The 16,593-nt window shown below is 37.6% G+C and overlaps 1 pseudogene; it reads left to right on the top strand.

Annotated features, from left to right (window-relative positions):
• The window catches only part of LOC128564380 (alpha-galactosidase A-like), a 42,657-nt pseudogene extending 40,941 nt beyond the window's left edge, over window positions 1-1,716 (top strand).
• The last annotated feature ends 14,877 nt before the right edge of the window (window positions 1,717-16,593 follow it).

Raw genomic sequence — 16,593 nt, 5'->3', positions numbered from 1 at the left:
AGATAAGCCAGGCGGAGACCTGGCCAGTCCCCGGCCCCCACAAATGGCAACAAGGATGGGATGGTGGACACGGGCCAAAAGGAAAATAAGCTTGTAGCAAACAAAAGAAAGAGATTGGATTGAGCAGCTAAAAGATCAGATAAAACAGAAGACCGGATGAATAATAATCCAGTTGAAGCCATAAATGCTGATTCGTCATGGCAACTCAGATTAGGCAGTTGGAAGATCAGTTAAGAAATTTCCCAATCACAACTGGATGCCATGAATGTGGGAAGCTAGGCCATACAAGAAAAGAAAGGTGGGAAAGAAAACAATAAAGAATACCAATGAAAAGGACGATTTCTCTTTTAGTGATCAAGGGAAACAAAGAGCACGTAAACCTCAAATCCCCCAGGTGTAAAATGGTATTTTGTTGGGCAAAAGAATGCCACTTTCAATTTGATAAGTGTGGAGCATCTTTATCATAGAGAAACTATCAATCGGGTCCAAATCAGGACCCACTGGTAAATGGAAAAATCAAAACAATATAGGTTCTTGAGTACCTTCATTTCAAACTATTCTTTGGTAATAAATTATTCTTTTGTTAAAATAGTATAATTCACTCAACTTTCTGCCAAAAGGGAATCCTGCCTGCAGTGTGCTGGACCTTTGGTGTCCCAGAGACAAATATGGGGAAATTAAACCAGACCAATAAATGAAAATGGAGAAAAAATAGATAAATTGGATCCTTATACTTTTTTTTTTTTTTTTTTTGTAGAGACAGAGTCTCACTTTATGGCCCTCGGTAGAGTGCCGTGGCCTCACACAGCTCACAGCAACCTCCAACTCCTGGGCTTAAGCGATTCTCTTGCCTCAGCCTCCGGAATAGCTGGGACTACAGGCGCCCGCCACAACACCCCGCTATTTTTTGGTTGCAGTTTGGCCGGGGGCTGGGTTTGAACCTGCCACCCTCAGTATATGGGGCCGGCGCCTTACCGACTGAGCCACAGGCGCCGCCCCGGATCCTTATACTTTTTTAAATTAAATTCTTTCTTTACTTATACAGCTCGGGGAGCTCTCCCACATTGAAACCAAATTCTTTTACATGTATTTGGCTACGCTGCAGCTAAGGTTAGCCCACCTCTTGGCGGCAAGTACCAGAAGGCGTGTCCTCCCAGAGAGCCGGGATGCAGGCGTGTCCTCCCAGAGAGCAGACCAAAGGAGTGAAAAGACACTCAAGAGTTAGCGAACACTTTGGGAGATGACAAGAGGGAGTAAGAAAGAGAGACCAAGTTGGACGAGCCACCTTTGCAATATGTAGGAACACTCCATTTGAAAATAGGCCTGGATTCAACTAGCAAAGGACAAACTCCACAAAAAAAGAAAAGCAGTGTCTTTGTTCACCAGCTACTAAAGGCAGAAGTAGCAAAAGGTGGTGAAAGCAATAGCAACTTCGCTACCAAAGACCACAAAAAGCAGGCCTCAGGATACGCGGGACCTCTGGTCAAAGCAGTGGGAACTTGGCTACAAAGGACCCTGAAAAGCAGGGCCTCAGGAAAAGCGGGACCTCTGTTCAAAGCAGGTGGATCTTCGCTACCTGAGACTGCAAGAAAAATGGGACTTTTTGGTGGCCAGCTACTGGCAGAGGTGGCAAGAGGCAGTAAACACAGTAAGATTCTCATTGTCAAAGACTGCAGGGAAAGTGAGACCTTTGTTCGTCCATTAATTAAGATTTAAATAGCAAAGGAAAAACTCTGTGAGGGAAGTGGGATCTCTGTATTGTAACTTTCCTCACCCAAAGACTTTCTCAGTTTAAAATACCTTTAAAGGAATTAACATTAGAATTGCTATCTTTTCCAGAGGGGCAGCTGAAGCTTGAGTTAGATATGGGGCTCCACCATTTAACAAGCCCCTACCTGGAATTCTAAATCTTGATAATCATCTTGTACTCTTTATTTTTCTTGCCTAGCAAGAGAAAGGGCTATAACCCAATGACAGCCCAAGATGAAGGGGAAAGAGGAGGAGGAGGAGAGGGGGACAAGTGGGGAGAGGATGGGTGGAGGGAGGGTAATCGGTGGGACCACACTTATGGTACATTTTACAAGGGTACATGTTAAATCTGCTAAGTGTAGAATATAAATGTTTTAACCCAATAACTAAGAAAATGAGGTGACGGCTATGTTAACCAGTTTGATGAAAGTATTTCAAATTGTATATAAACCCAGCACATTGTACCCCATAATTGCATTACAGTACACAGCTGTAATTTAATGAAAAAAAACTGCCCTTGCCATATTAAAAATTATCTTAAGGTACACAAAAAGGGGAATATGTAGAAGACCATATAGCTTCATGTGAAGGAGAAGGGAGAGCTAAGCTTGGAACACCCCATAATTATAAGAAACACTGGTAACATCTTGGTAATATAACAACTTGGTGGTAGAGCATGGGGAAGGGATTCATGTCTCCTTAACACGAGAGCACATGAGACTAGAACATCAGTGATTGGCAGTCTCTACACCTGTGGGGCAAATAGCCACGGGATCACGTCTATAAGAAGGTGCAGGACGGGTCCGTCAGGAGCCTGCATGCTATTCTTTCACGGACTTGCTCACTCTGACTCTTTCTCTCCTCCTACTTGGATGGGCCCTGCCCGGAGCCTGTTTAAGAAGACTGCTAAGATTTATTCTCCTATTAAGACTTATTCTCTCGATGGAAGACTTTTTCTTTCTCTCTCCCTTCTGCTAAGGCGAATAGCCCTCAAGCACCTAAGGGTAATTGTTCCCAAGCAAGATAACATAGTGGTCCACAACTGGACAATAGATAAGCCCGGCAGAGACCTGGCTCATCCTGGGCCCCAACAGGAAGGGGCAAAGTCGGGATGGTTAATGGGTGAGACAATATAGCTAGAGGGTTAGGATAAACAATGTTCCAGAGCACAAAAAAGTGACTACAGTAGCGATACTTGAAAATCACTAAAATAGTGGAATTGGAATGTGTCTAACATGAAGAAATGGTAAAAGTGTAAGGTGGATAGAAATTGTGAGGTGATAGATAATCCATTGGCCCAAATTTTATTAATTCATATTGTATGCCTGTATAAAAAACACCATGTGTGCCTTACAAGTATATACAATTATCACATGTCCATAATAACTAAAAATAAAAAGTAAATTAAAGAACTACAAAATCAAAAGCAAAACGGATTTTCTTCCTCTATCAGATGACAAAATTAAATAAACTTTATATGTTTAAACATTAAAAAGGGATAAACTATCATAGAATAATATGTAATTATTGAAATTGAGAAGACACAAAAAGAACAAATTAAATATCAAATGATAAAATATATTAATAGTTAGGAATCTGTAAATATGTAAAAGAAATATACATCAAAGTTAGAAATTAATGAAGAGATTAAACCGAGTAAACATAGTTGAACAGAGAAACATAGGTCATCAAAAAAAAGTCTCTAAGATATGTGACATGAAATAACAGACACAGAAATAAGAAAAATACATGAAAATGAAGAATTAACAATATGGAGTACAGAGTAAGAAAATTCAACATGAATCTAATGAGAGAAATAAGTATATAAATTAAAGAAAATGGAGAAATTAATTTATGAAAAAAGATAATGGCTAAAGTTTTTCCTGCATTAGTTGAACCTACAAATTCTTATGCTTAGGAAGTTTAGTAAATTCCAAGAAGAACATGAAAGAGAGATGTAGACATCTAGATACTTCACAGCAAAGTAATAGAACAGCAAAGACGAGGTGAAAAATAATTAAGTAGACAGAGAATTAAAAGGAACAGCAAAAAGTATTGGCAGAAACTACCCAAGGTCAGCAGAAGAAACCAGTGTACAACAGAATAATGTCTTCAAAGTTCTAAGAAAAAGTAACTGTTATTCTGTAATTTTATGTCTATCACATTTTCTTCAAAGTATGAGAATTACCAAAGTATTTTTAGATAAAGCAAATCTGAGAGAGCCTATTATCAAAAGATTCTTCATTACTAATGATGATTCTAAATGGTGATCAGTATAAGGAGGGGCAACGACCCAACAAGAAAGATTTTCAGTGAAAGCTTGAGAACAATACATAATCTGGGAAGCAGATTGGGTGTATAATATATTGTATTTCTGAGATATAGCAGCAATATATCTTGTCCTTCAAGTTCTGTGAGAATTTTGGCACTCTCAGCAAGATGCCGTAGCAGGTATTTCTCCTTGGTGGAACCTGGCAGGCCTTGCGACTGTTTAAACAAACAGAATGTATTGGAAATGGCATTTCATGCCCTCTGATATTAGGTGGTAAGAATTGATGTAGCTTCTATCTGGCTCTGAAAAGACTATGAAAAAAGACCAAATAAAAACAGGAAAAAAAAATGCTGAAGAAGTACCTCTCTTCAATTGTTTGAGTTCCCAATTTTAGGCAAAGTATAGGAATTGAGAGAGATTTAGAAGATTTCTTGCTGCAGCCATTGTCTTCTCAGTCCACCTGCTTGAGAGAATCTAAGCAAGACCCACCAAGATAATCTAATCATTCCCTGGAGCTGCCACAGATAATAATTACCTATGGGTTTGCTTTGCCACTACGTTTTGTGGTGATATGCTACACAGAAATAATAACTGGAAAATATTTTTGTTATCTGGTAGGGAAATAATGCTATGTCAAAAATATAAACATGTAGAAGTGACTTTTGGACTAAGAAGCAGAGAAATGTTAGAAAGGCCTTGAAGAAACTATTAGCAAAAACCTGATGACCTTTGAAGAAAATAAGAAAAAATGGAAACAGTGATACTAGACCTAAAGGAAACGGGCCCATGTCTTACAGTGTAAAAAAGATTGGTAATATTGTTACCTGCTGTGATGTAGAACATGAACTCAGGTGGTCTAGCTAAGGCAATGCCCAGGTAGACTGGTGAAGGTGTTGACTGTCTTTTTCCTTTTGTCTATAATAAAATATGAGAGAAAAGACATGTGCTAGTAAGAGAAGTGCTAAATATGAAGATGTCAGTGTCTGCTTAGATTTAAAGTAAAAATAATTCTTATTATGATTATAATATTCTTAATGATAAACTCATAATAGTTTCTGGGCAGAAATAAAAATCCAGAGTTCTGCCAAAGAAAATGACTTAAATATGGAGTATGAGTGTGTGACAAGGGTCTGGCTACATAATTTTTTTGTTAACATCCCAGAAAAATTTAAGCAGGTGACACAAAAGTGCTACTCCATCTAAAGATCATAATGAAATATCTTGCAAATCTTTTCTAAGACCTTTAAGGGTAGATATTGTCTCATAGCAACTTCATAGAAAACCTAAGACTGAAAAGGCTGATGTGAAAGTAGTTTGTGAATGTGACCATTGTCTAATGGGAAGAGCCTCAAGATTTATAGGATAGGTGAAATTTTCTTTAAGATAAAAAAAAAAAAAAGTTGTGTATGGGCGGCGCCTGTGGCTCAAGGAGTAGGGCTCCAGTCCCATATGCCGGAGGTAGCGGGTTCAAACCCAGCCCCAGCCAAAAACCACAAAAAAAAAAAAAAAAAAAAAAAAAGTTGTGTTAAGACATTTATATTCTACATTTAGTAAGTTTCGCATGTACCCTTGTAAGATGCACTGTACACAATAACTAAGCTATATTAACCAGTGTCATGAAAATATGTCAAATGATATATAAAACCAGTGTATGGTGCCCCTTGATTGCATTAATGTACACAGCTATGATTTAATAATAATGATAATAAATAAATAAATAAAAACTATGTTCTCAAATCACCACCAATTTGTGCAAAAATAAACAGAGACAGTATAAACTCCAAAAGGGCTTTTGGATGCTAGAATTTTTACTGGCAAGAGCAGGCTGAGTTTCATGCACTGACTATTTGTTATAGAAAAGAAGGGATGGCTTAGAGGAAAGAAATCAGATCCAGAGCATGAAGCCAAGAGCTATCACAAATCATTCCAGAGCAGTGAGGTGGAGCTCTAATGAAGGAAATTTCAAAATGCTGGACTTGGAATCACTATAGATCAGTGGCTTCAGGCACCTCCTATTTTTACTATTTTAAGTAAAATGGTCTATAATTGTTATGACCATCCCACTAGATGTTTCTATTTATTCCAATACTATATCCTTTGGGTTATATTGTATTATAGTATATTTTAAAGGGTGGATGCCTCCAACTTTGTTCTTTTTGCTAAATGATCTAAAGACTAGTAAAGTAATTAGTTATCTACAATTCCCCATGTATCTTCAACATAAAGTAATGGTTATATAGCTAAAGGAAATGCAGTCAGTATGCATAAGACATATTAGCAGCACTGTTCACAGTAACCAAGATATAGAATTAATCTGAGAATTCTGCAATGAATGCATAGATTTTTAAAAATGGTATACATACACAATGGAATACCATTCAACTGTAAAACTTTCTGCCATTTGTGACAACATGAATGAACCCAGAATACACTACGTTAAATGAAATAAGCCAAGTAGAGAGGAACAAATGAATGTACTTCATGATCTCACTTATATGTGGAATCTAGACAGTAATATTGATCCCATAGAAGTCAAGAGTAGCATAGTGGTTAACAGAGGCTGAGGGAGCAGGGGTGGAGGATGGGTGGAGGATGGTCAACAAGTACACAGTTAGCAAGGGAGAATAATTTCTAGCACTCGGTAGTCCGTAGAAGTGGGACTACAGTTCACAAAACTGTACCGTATATTCCAAAATGGCTAGAGGAAAGGATGTTACATGTGCTCACCACGAAGACATGTCAGATATTTGAAATGATGTATAAGCTAAGTATCCTAATTTGATCCATGGACACAAGGTAGATACCTGTATGGAAACAGCAAACACAAAATGAAGTTAAAAAGTAAAAAACAAATATAAATGTAAGAACTAACACTATAAAACTTTTCTAAAATAACATAGGAGTAAATCTTTGTGACCTTGGACTAAGCAATTGTTTCTTACATGTGACACCAAAGTGTATGTGACAAAATAAAAAATATATATATATAAGTTCGATTTCATCAAAATGAAAACTTTTGTGCATCAAAGGATACCATGAAAAAGTGAAAAGTTCACCCAAAGAATTGAAGAAACTATTTGCCTATCATTCATATCTGAGAGAGACTTGTACCTCAAGTATACAAAGAACAATTACAATGCAATTATAGAAAGATAAATTAACCAATGTAGAATATGGGCAATAGACATAAGTTGATATTTGTCCAGAGAAGGGTATACAAATAATAAGTACATGAAATGATATTCAGCATAATTAGCTGTTAGGGAAATGCAGATTTGCAATGTGATCTCATATCATACTTGCTAAGATGACTATAATAAAAAAGACAATATAAAAACATAGTAACGTCATTCTAAATTAATGTATAATTTAGGTTTTGGAAATTATTTTCTTGGTGTAACTATAGTAAGGGGAAAAGATCTGGTTGTTTGTTTCAGAGCTTTTGTTTGATAAAAATATGTCTTATTTTGACACTTCATACTTACTTAAAAGGTGAGAGGAACTTCACACACAAGGGAAATTGATGAAATAGAGAACTGATGAATGAGAGAAAATGGTTTAAAATCCTCCTGGAAAATACCAGATTTTTCTTTTTCTTTCTGTGCTGAGATTATCATATTGTATTGATATTGTGTATTATATTTGAGACTCAGATGTCAAACATTCCTTGTATTTCTTGATTTAAACCCCAGTTGCTCATGATCTTAGAGAAGCAACGTTGCTGGTTTGAAGAAAGTGGACCATTAGCCCAGAAATGTAGATATCCTCCAAAAAAAAAAAAATAATAAAAAATGGACTTTTTCTTAAAACATTGAAAAATAAACTCAAGTCTTCTGGCATTTAAATTTTACTCAGTAAAATTCATGTAACACTTCTGACCAGCAAAACTGTAAGACAATAAATTATATTTTGTTTAGCTACTTAATTTCATGCTAATGTGTTACAGAAGCAACGGAAAACTAAGCATATATAGCTAACTGAGATATTCCCCCGCAAAGGCAACAGTATAAAATTATAATACCCCTATGTAGAAGGAAATAGAGTGATGAAAAATGTCATGCCTAAAAGCACTTTTTTTAATGGCATTTCAGGAAATTCCTCCCTGGGAAATTGATCATGATCTTTATACATTATTACCTTGAAAAGTATAACAGCAAACACATTACTGTTTATACCTTTTTATTTTCTACTTGCATTCATTTGGTACTAAGCTTGTAATCTCAGTCTAAATAAGAATCACATTCAAACTTATCCTTAGCCATTTACAAAGCACTGTAACATAGGCGTTTTGAACATTATGATTTAGTAGAGCTCTAGTTAAGCATTTCTCTCACTTTTCTTGCCTGTTGCAAGATAACACTATTGAAGATTATACAACAAGAATGACAGATTTAAGAGATGCATATGGCAGTGTACATTTTTTGCAAGTGCATTGTTACAAGATGCATTTTAGGGGGTGCAGAGTAAGTCACCAGGAGTATGTTTCTCATATTTAAAAATGTTAGCTCTTACTATGTGCTAGATCTTAAGAATATAAAAATTAATAAGATAAAGTCTTGGCCATTAATATCATGGTCTGGTCTAGCAAGTTGGAGAAATATAAATGTAGTGAATTACAATAGTATCTATAAAGCATATCAACATACATAGCATGTAAATATTAAAGAGCAGTGTAGGCAGCAAGAGGAAAAATAAGAAGTATTGAAGCAAATAAGGCAATCAAGGTAAGAGGTGAGCTTATGGAACAGTCTCACATTCTTACACTAGGTTTGGGCTTTATCCCGTGAGAAGTGCTTCCCAACTGCTAAGCATTTATATGGTGTTTCATTGATGTGTATCATTTATAAGCAAAAAGCTCTTATTTTGTGTTATCTCTATAGAATTTACAAATGGGAGCTATGTACTTCTGTTATGCTTGAAGTAAAATTAATCAATGGCTCATGTATCATACACACAGATGTGTGCATCTCACAAAGATATGGGGGAATGCAATTTTATTACATGCTTTTATGTATATAAATCACAAAACAGCAATTAATATTACTCCGATTCTATTTTGCCATTTGCCGAGATTTTCACATTTTTTAAAAAAAATATATTTATTTATTTATTTCAGGTTAATGTGAGGGTACAAACAACCAGGTTACAATGTTTGCACTTGATAGGTAGGGTCCCTCTTATAGTGGAGTCCTGCACCCAAGAGGTGGGCCATATACCCTTACACTGTGCCCATGAAGTGGGAGCACACCCATCCCTCTCCCTCCTCCTTCTCTCTACTCTCTCCTCCCTTTCCCCAACTTGAATTGAATTGAGTTTTTCTTTGATGTGCACATGTATTAGATCACCTACTGGTTTCATATGGTATTGAGTACATGGGATACTTGCTTTTCCACTCTTGTGATATTTTACTAAGAAGAATGTGTTTCAACTCTATCCAGGATGATAGAAAAGATGTAAAAATCTCCATTTTTTTCATGGCTGAATAGTATTCCACGGTGTACATATACCACAGCTTGTTCATCCATTGCTGGGTCAATGGGCATTTCAGTTGTCTCCACATCTTACAAATTGGAAACTGCACTGGGATAAACAATGGAGTGCAAATGTCTTTATGATAAAATGGATTTTTTTTCTTCTGGGTAGATGCTTAGTAATGGGATTGTGGGATCAAGAGGTAGGTCTAATTTGAATTTTTTGAGAATTTTCCATACTTCTTTCCAAAAAGTAAGTATTAGATTCTAGTCCCACCTACAGTATAAAGGTGCTCCCTTCTTTCCACATCCACGCCAGCATCCGCAGCTTTGAGACTTTGAGATGTGGGCCATTGTCCCTAGGATTAGGTGATATCTCGGGGTAGTTTTAATTTGCATTTCTTTGATAATTAGGGATGACTAATACATCTTCCTAGGTTTGTGGGAAACCATCTGTCTTCTTCAGAGAAGGTTCTGATCATTTCTCTTGCCCAGTGATAGATGGAATTATTTGCTCCTTTTATTTTGATTAATTTGAGTTCTCTGTAGCTTCTGGTTAGCAATCCTTTGTCAGATTCATAACATGCAAATATCTTTTCCCATTCTGAAGGTTGTCTATTTGCTTTAACTGTTTGTGCAGCTGTGCAGAAGCTTTTCAGTTTAAGTCCTATTTCTATATATTCATTGCTGCCATTGCCACTGATGTCTTCTGCAAAATCTTTCCCAAGTCCAACATCATCAATAGTTTTCCAAAACTTTCTTCTAAGATTTTTATCATTTCATGTCTTAAATGTAAGTCTTTTATCTATCTTGAGTCAATTTTAGTAAGTGGTGAATTGTGAGAATCCAGTTTAAGTCTTTTACATGTGGTTATCCAATTCTCCCAGCACCATTTGTTGAGTAAGGTTTCTTTTCCCGGTGTATGACTTTGTTTGGTTTATCAAATAAGGGATGGGCTTTATCTCTTGGTTTTCTATTCTGTCCCATGTCTATGTCTCTATTGGTTGTGCTAATGCCATGCTGTTTGGATCACTGTGGATTTGTAATATAACCTAAAGTCTGGAAGAGTGATGACTACAGCTTTGTTTCTGTACTTTATGTGTTGAAGTGGCTTTTAGTATAAGACCAGAAAAAAAAAGAGAAGGGTAAAGAGTATCAAGGAAAAAAAAAAGAAGGAATACAAAGGAAAAATAAGTAAAAGGGAGACTAGAAAAAAGTTGAAAAAAATAAAAGAAGAAGGACAGAAATGGAGACAGAGAGAGACAGGAGAAATGGTGTCATCCAGCAGGGTACTTTGCCTCACACATGCAATTACCACACTGTAGGTGCCCAGGCTGGGTGGGTCCTTTGATGTCAGGAGCTCCTTTCCTGCCTAGACAAAAGCAAGACCCCACCTTGGGTAAAAAAAAAAAAAAAAAAATCAGCAGTGTGTGTCAGTGCGGACCTGTCAGGAACCAGCCCCAACACACTATGCATTTTCTTCCAGTGGCTTGGTAGGGTGAAAAGGCTGTTGGAATTATAGGGAAAAGTATGAAATAATAGGCAGAAGACAGGAAACAGTTTTTAAGAGCAGGGAGGGATTTAGGAGGCGGCACACCCTTCTTTGTGAGGCTTCCAGTATGCCGCTCCAAATATCAGGCTGGCTTTGTATTTATTTTATACGTCAGTGTTTCAATCATAAATCTCATGAAAGCAAGGCAAACAATCCTGGCATGGTTCTTGCTGCACTTGCATTTCTTTAACTAAACTAATTCTTTAACTACCTACATTAATTGTATGGATTTAATTGTTACTTTTATTGTTTTAAGGCATTTATGATCTAACACAGGGTCTGGATAGTGAAACAGCTTAGGAGCAGGACATCAGGGAAATACCCGAGTCGGACCACACTTGCAAACTACAGATGTGACTTCTTAATACTCTGAAAGCCTTCAGTTCAGACAAATAGACACCTCTGCCCAAACTAAGGTGACCGAAGAAAAGACATATTTCATCTCTTTATGTGGTCTGGAGCAATTCTTGCTGTGTTCAACAAAGTTTAAAAATTCCACATCCTTAACTCCCCAGAAGCACTCTCCCAGAGTGAACAGACCCTCCCTGCTAGAAAACCTGGGCAGAAGGTTTCAGCCCTGGTAGCAGAGCACTGGTGGAAGGGGTCGGAGGGATGGGGGTGGGGGGACAGATGGGAAATTTCCAGCAAGATAATTTAGAATTTTAAAGTGGGAGGTCCTGCACTGAAAACTAGGAATTTCCTGAATCAACCTTTCTCCTGTTCCTGTTTTCCTTTTGTCCATTCTCTGCAATCCTATTCCTAATTAATTCCTAATCAATTTGCAACTAATAATTGAATATTGGTTTGTAGCTTATAAAATCATTATTACTAGTAATTCAAGCACATCAAGCTATGACTCTTCCCTTAGGTTTTCTCATGTGCACCCTTTAGGGACCTACCAATGCCATCTTTCCAAAGGCCAAAGCTAGAAGGACCCATAAGACCAGCAGTTCTCAACCTGTGGGTGGCAACCCCTTTGGGAGTCTAATGACCTTATGCAGGGGTCGCCTAAATACATCCTGCATATCAGATATTTACATTACAATTCATAACAGTAGCAAAATTACAGTTATGAAGTAGCAACGAAAACAATTTTATGGTTGGGGGTCACCACAACATGAGGAATTGCATTCAAGGGTTGCGGCATTAGGAAGGTTGAGAACCACTGCTCTAGACCATGAGCTCAAGGTATTTTTGAGCCAGACCAGTATCCCCAGCCCAGGCCTCAGAGTGAGGCCCTGTCTCAGAAATAGAATACAAAATGAAAGAGAATAAAGCATATCAGAGGAAAGAAAAAAATAATAACAACAGATAAAGTGAATTAAAAATAAAATTATATAGGATGAAGAAAAAAAGGATATCTTAGTTGTCTTATATGGTAAAGGTGAGGATTATAGAAAAATCTCTCTCAGGGGAGAAAAAAAGAGAGCAATTAAAAAGAAAGAATAAAAAGGACTGAAAAAACCATAGCAGAAATGGAGGAGCTCTTGCTATTGACGAAAGTAAAAATGAAAAAATAAAAATACAACCAAACTAAACAAAACAAACAACAACAACAAAAATAGACTAAGAAAAAATTTGGGAAAAATGATTAAAAAGAAAAGTATACACACACACAAACATATATATATACACACATATATATATATATATATTTTTTTTTTTTTTTGCTCCTGAACACCAGGTGGTGTGTGGTGTTAGGAGATAGAAAGCACACAGGCTGATTTTGCTGTATAAGATAGAGGCTGGGAGCTACTATCTAGTTGCTTAGGAGACCTGGTCCTGTCTTCCTGATTTATTTGCCCTCAGTCTGGGCTTGGTGGTTTCACTAGCAAGTATTCCCCAGGATACTGGGATCCTGAAACTCTTGCCAGATTTCTTAGGAGGTTCATCTTGACCTTCCAATCAATGTCCCCTGACAGCCAAGTAGCTTTCTTGGTGCTGCAGGAGCTTTTCAACTAACTCCAAGTTTGGCTGCCCAAGCTCAGCAGGTACACCAGAGCTGGCCATGCACTAGAACTCTGTAGACTGTTTTCCCCAAAGACCTTCTTATAATGGCAGTGTTCTGTTAGTTGCCAATGGGAACTCCACCCCACCTGGGTAATTCAATCCTGCCGCAGGGCACTGATTGACTTTACTTGCTCACCTACACCCTTCCAAGTCAGCTACAACAAGCAGCCCAGTCCAAGAAGAAAAAAACTGCAAGACAGCCCTTTCCTGCCTGTAGCCCTCCAAGGAATGGCTGGCCATCCTCTCCCTGTACCCAGGTACTTGCCTTCTGTGCTGGTCTTCCTCAGCTTCTTACCTCCCAATTGGGTCCTGGGCCACCTACTGCTTACTTGTGCCCCCATTGTGGTATTTCTGGGGGGATCCCCCAGCAGAGGTGGCTGCAGTCCTCTCTCCCCTGACTCACAAGTCACTGGTAAGAAGTTGTCTCTAGCCCACCATCTTGCTCCAGTCTACATATCTATTTTTATGTTATTGCAACATACACGTATTTTTGTCATCTCTCTAAAGATCTTTTATAAATGAAATGGAAAAAAATACATACTGCCACTGAATCCCCAGACCTTATTCTCCCCACTGATCATATTGCATCCTAGGTCATGTGGGAAAATGGTGATGCAAGTCAGGAAATTGAAAAACTGAGATAACTTTTCTGAGTAAAGATGGCAAATGGTGTCTGGGGATTACTGATGGGGAAGAAAGAGAATGATAGAGAAACAGAGGATAGTAAGGTATCCAGACATGTAAGGAAGGCAAGGGCAAATGCTTGTATGTAAGGCCTGGGATTAACACAATTAGGAAAAATACCTTAGAGGTTAATGAGGGTTTCATCATATATAATTCCCCTAGACTCAGCCTTGGGAATGTTTGTAAAATTTTCTCAGTGGAATTGACTCCACAAAACAGCTTGGCCAATATTTAAATCATAAAAATAATTGGCACTTGACCAGGTCAAAGTGGCCAATTGACCTAAAAGGACTTAGAAGACCAGGTAGCAACAGAAGTGAGATTTGCAAAGCAGAACCCAGTAGTAAAAGTGGAAATAGTGGCTACCAAGAAAGTGGGGGAAAGATGCCACCAGGAGGTTGAGAGATAATAGTAGGACTAGACAACCAGCAAAGTGTCACTTGCACAGCACTGTCAATTTAAAGGGATGATGATATCTGGCACAGAGAAGCTAACAAGAGAAAAATGGATCATTGATTGGAGCAAATAGAGATGATTAGACAATGAAACTATAAGAGATAAAAACATATGTAAAGATATAAGAATAAATGCTATACTGACAATAGAAACTGACTACCTTAAACAAATTTCTGAGTGTGCATATTTAGCACAAGTAGGTCTATTGTCAAGTTAATTTTTCAAATTATTTAAGTATTTAATATTTGGGTGGCTATATTTTAGCCATGCCCCACAGTTTTGTCTAAGAGAGAAACTATCTCATGTATCTCTCCTACCTACTTATTAATTTTTCTTGTGAATTTGGCTTTAAGTTTCATGGGATTTTTTGTTTCATTTACCTTGCATTTGAGATTAGATACGACTATCCTTTCACAATTTTCATTACTCCTTAGAGTTTAGTTCATAAGATTACTGTATCAGCACCTAACTTAACCTTATCTGTTGAAAATAATCTAACAACATGGAGTAGCTGAAGGGTTGGATTTTGAACTCTTTTTTTGGTTTATTTATTTTGTTAATAGTTTGTTGAAATATTTTTTATTGTTGGGGATTCATTGAGGGTACAGAAGCAGGTTACACTGATTGCTTTTGTTAGATAAGGACCCTCTTCTATTTGTGTCGGGCAAAGGGTTGAATTCTTAAATAAATTCTCGAGGGTCTTTATTTGCTATTGAGGATTCTTGCCTCTTCTGTCATCTTTCTCTAACATACACTGGTCTTGGATTTTTTTCCCACTAGAGTGTCAATAACTGATTTTTATTTATATGGAGGCAGATTTAAAGTTTTAAACTGAAGTCACATAACTTTGAAAATGGAGGCTTGGTGCCCGTAGCTCAGTGAGTAGGGTGCTGGCCATGTACAATAAGGCTGGTGGGTTCAAGCCCAGCCCAGGCCTGCTAAACAACAATGACACCTGCAACCAAAAAATAGCCTAGTGTTGTGGTAGGCGCCTATAGTCTCAGCTACTTGGGAGGCTGAGGCAAGAGAACCATGTAAGCCCAAGAGTTTGACATTTATGTGAGCTGTGACACCATGGCACTCTAGCAAGGGCAACATAGTGAGACTCTGTCTCACAAAAACAAAAAACAAAAACAAAAAAAAAACTTTGAAAATGGATTTTAAATTTTTTTTCAGTTCAAAGGGAAGATACATATAGCCCACTTGTGGTTGAAACCCTCCCTTTCCAGCAATTAAAGAGTTACTACAAAGTTGGTTAAAACCATTCTTCTTATTGGCATTAAAACTGTGGTTGCTATGTTACAAATAGTCTTGAGATAAAGGGTTGGCATTCAGCAGAAAATACGAAGTCAATTACTCATTTGGAACTAAAAAAAAAAAAAGAAAGTCCTCTTTACCTTATTTGTTGTGAATTGCCAGAAAAATATGTAACTGTTTGTTGAATTCAATTATTGTAATTTGTGTAGAGCCTCCAAGGGAAGGCCAAAGAGACCGGAACCTCAGGTTGCCAGACTGTTAGCCTGTCACAAGCTTTTAGAAGCATGAGAGGCTTCAGCCCTACTGGTCAGTCAGGGGCTGAAGAAATGTGTGTTTGCACATGTCACCAAAAACACCATTAAAATGAAAGCAGGCATCCAATCAGCCCCCAGGATGTTAGATCACCCACAGGCCTGTTAAAAACTGTATGGGAAAGTGTTCTAGTTCTGGTTTTGAGAAAATGAGAGTGTGAGAGTAAATGTAAACTTTTGGATATTGTTCATGCCCATGTCTGCCATGTCATTTTATGTCATTTGTTCAGTGTTTATTAAAGGATTAGTCTTGGCCTGAAACAATCTTGTATTGAACTGAAGAGAAAAAGAGAACAAGTATAAAAGAGTTCAAAAAGATTCCTTAGAACTCAGCATTCTATGCCTTGAGACACCTGAGTTCTAGTTCTTGCCAGCAAATAGAAGTTTCTTCCTCTATATTGTTATTATAAATGTCTGCCTGTTTTATTCACTGTTTTCCTGCAACATTCTGGCTCACTGATGAGAGTACTCCCTAGCACCCTGACTGATGCCATTCCCTAAGAGCCCTCCCATACTAATTACACAGAGGAGGGCCCCAGCAGGGTGACAGGAAGGTCCTCTGTGACAGCAGCCCACCAATAGAGCAAGGAACATGTAGGGGAAGAGTAGGCTCTGACAATGAACCTACTTTTGCAACTCCATCTCTGAAGTAAAAGGTAACATACAACCCCCTGTGTATTCCACAACTTCCTCACCTCTGGAAAATGATGTGTAACTACACTACCCCACTGTTGGTATAAACTTTCTATACAATTTTCCTTTTCTGAGTTTGGAATTAAAAATAAAAAGAACCAGTAAATAGAGAAGAGAGAGATGTGTAAAAAGACATGA

This window comes from Nycticebus coucang, chromosome 14, assembly GCF_027406575.1.
Source record: "Nycticebus coucang isolate mNycCou1 chromosome 14, mNycCou1.pri, whole genome shotgun sequence".
NCBI lineage: Eukaryota > Metazoa > Chordata > Mammalia > Primates > Lorisidae > Nycticebus > Nycticebus coucang.
The sequence above is the reverse complement of the archived record's forward strand: the minus strand, read 5'-3'. Positions and strand labels throughout refer to the sequence as shown.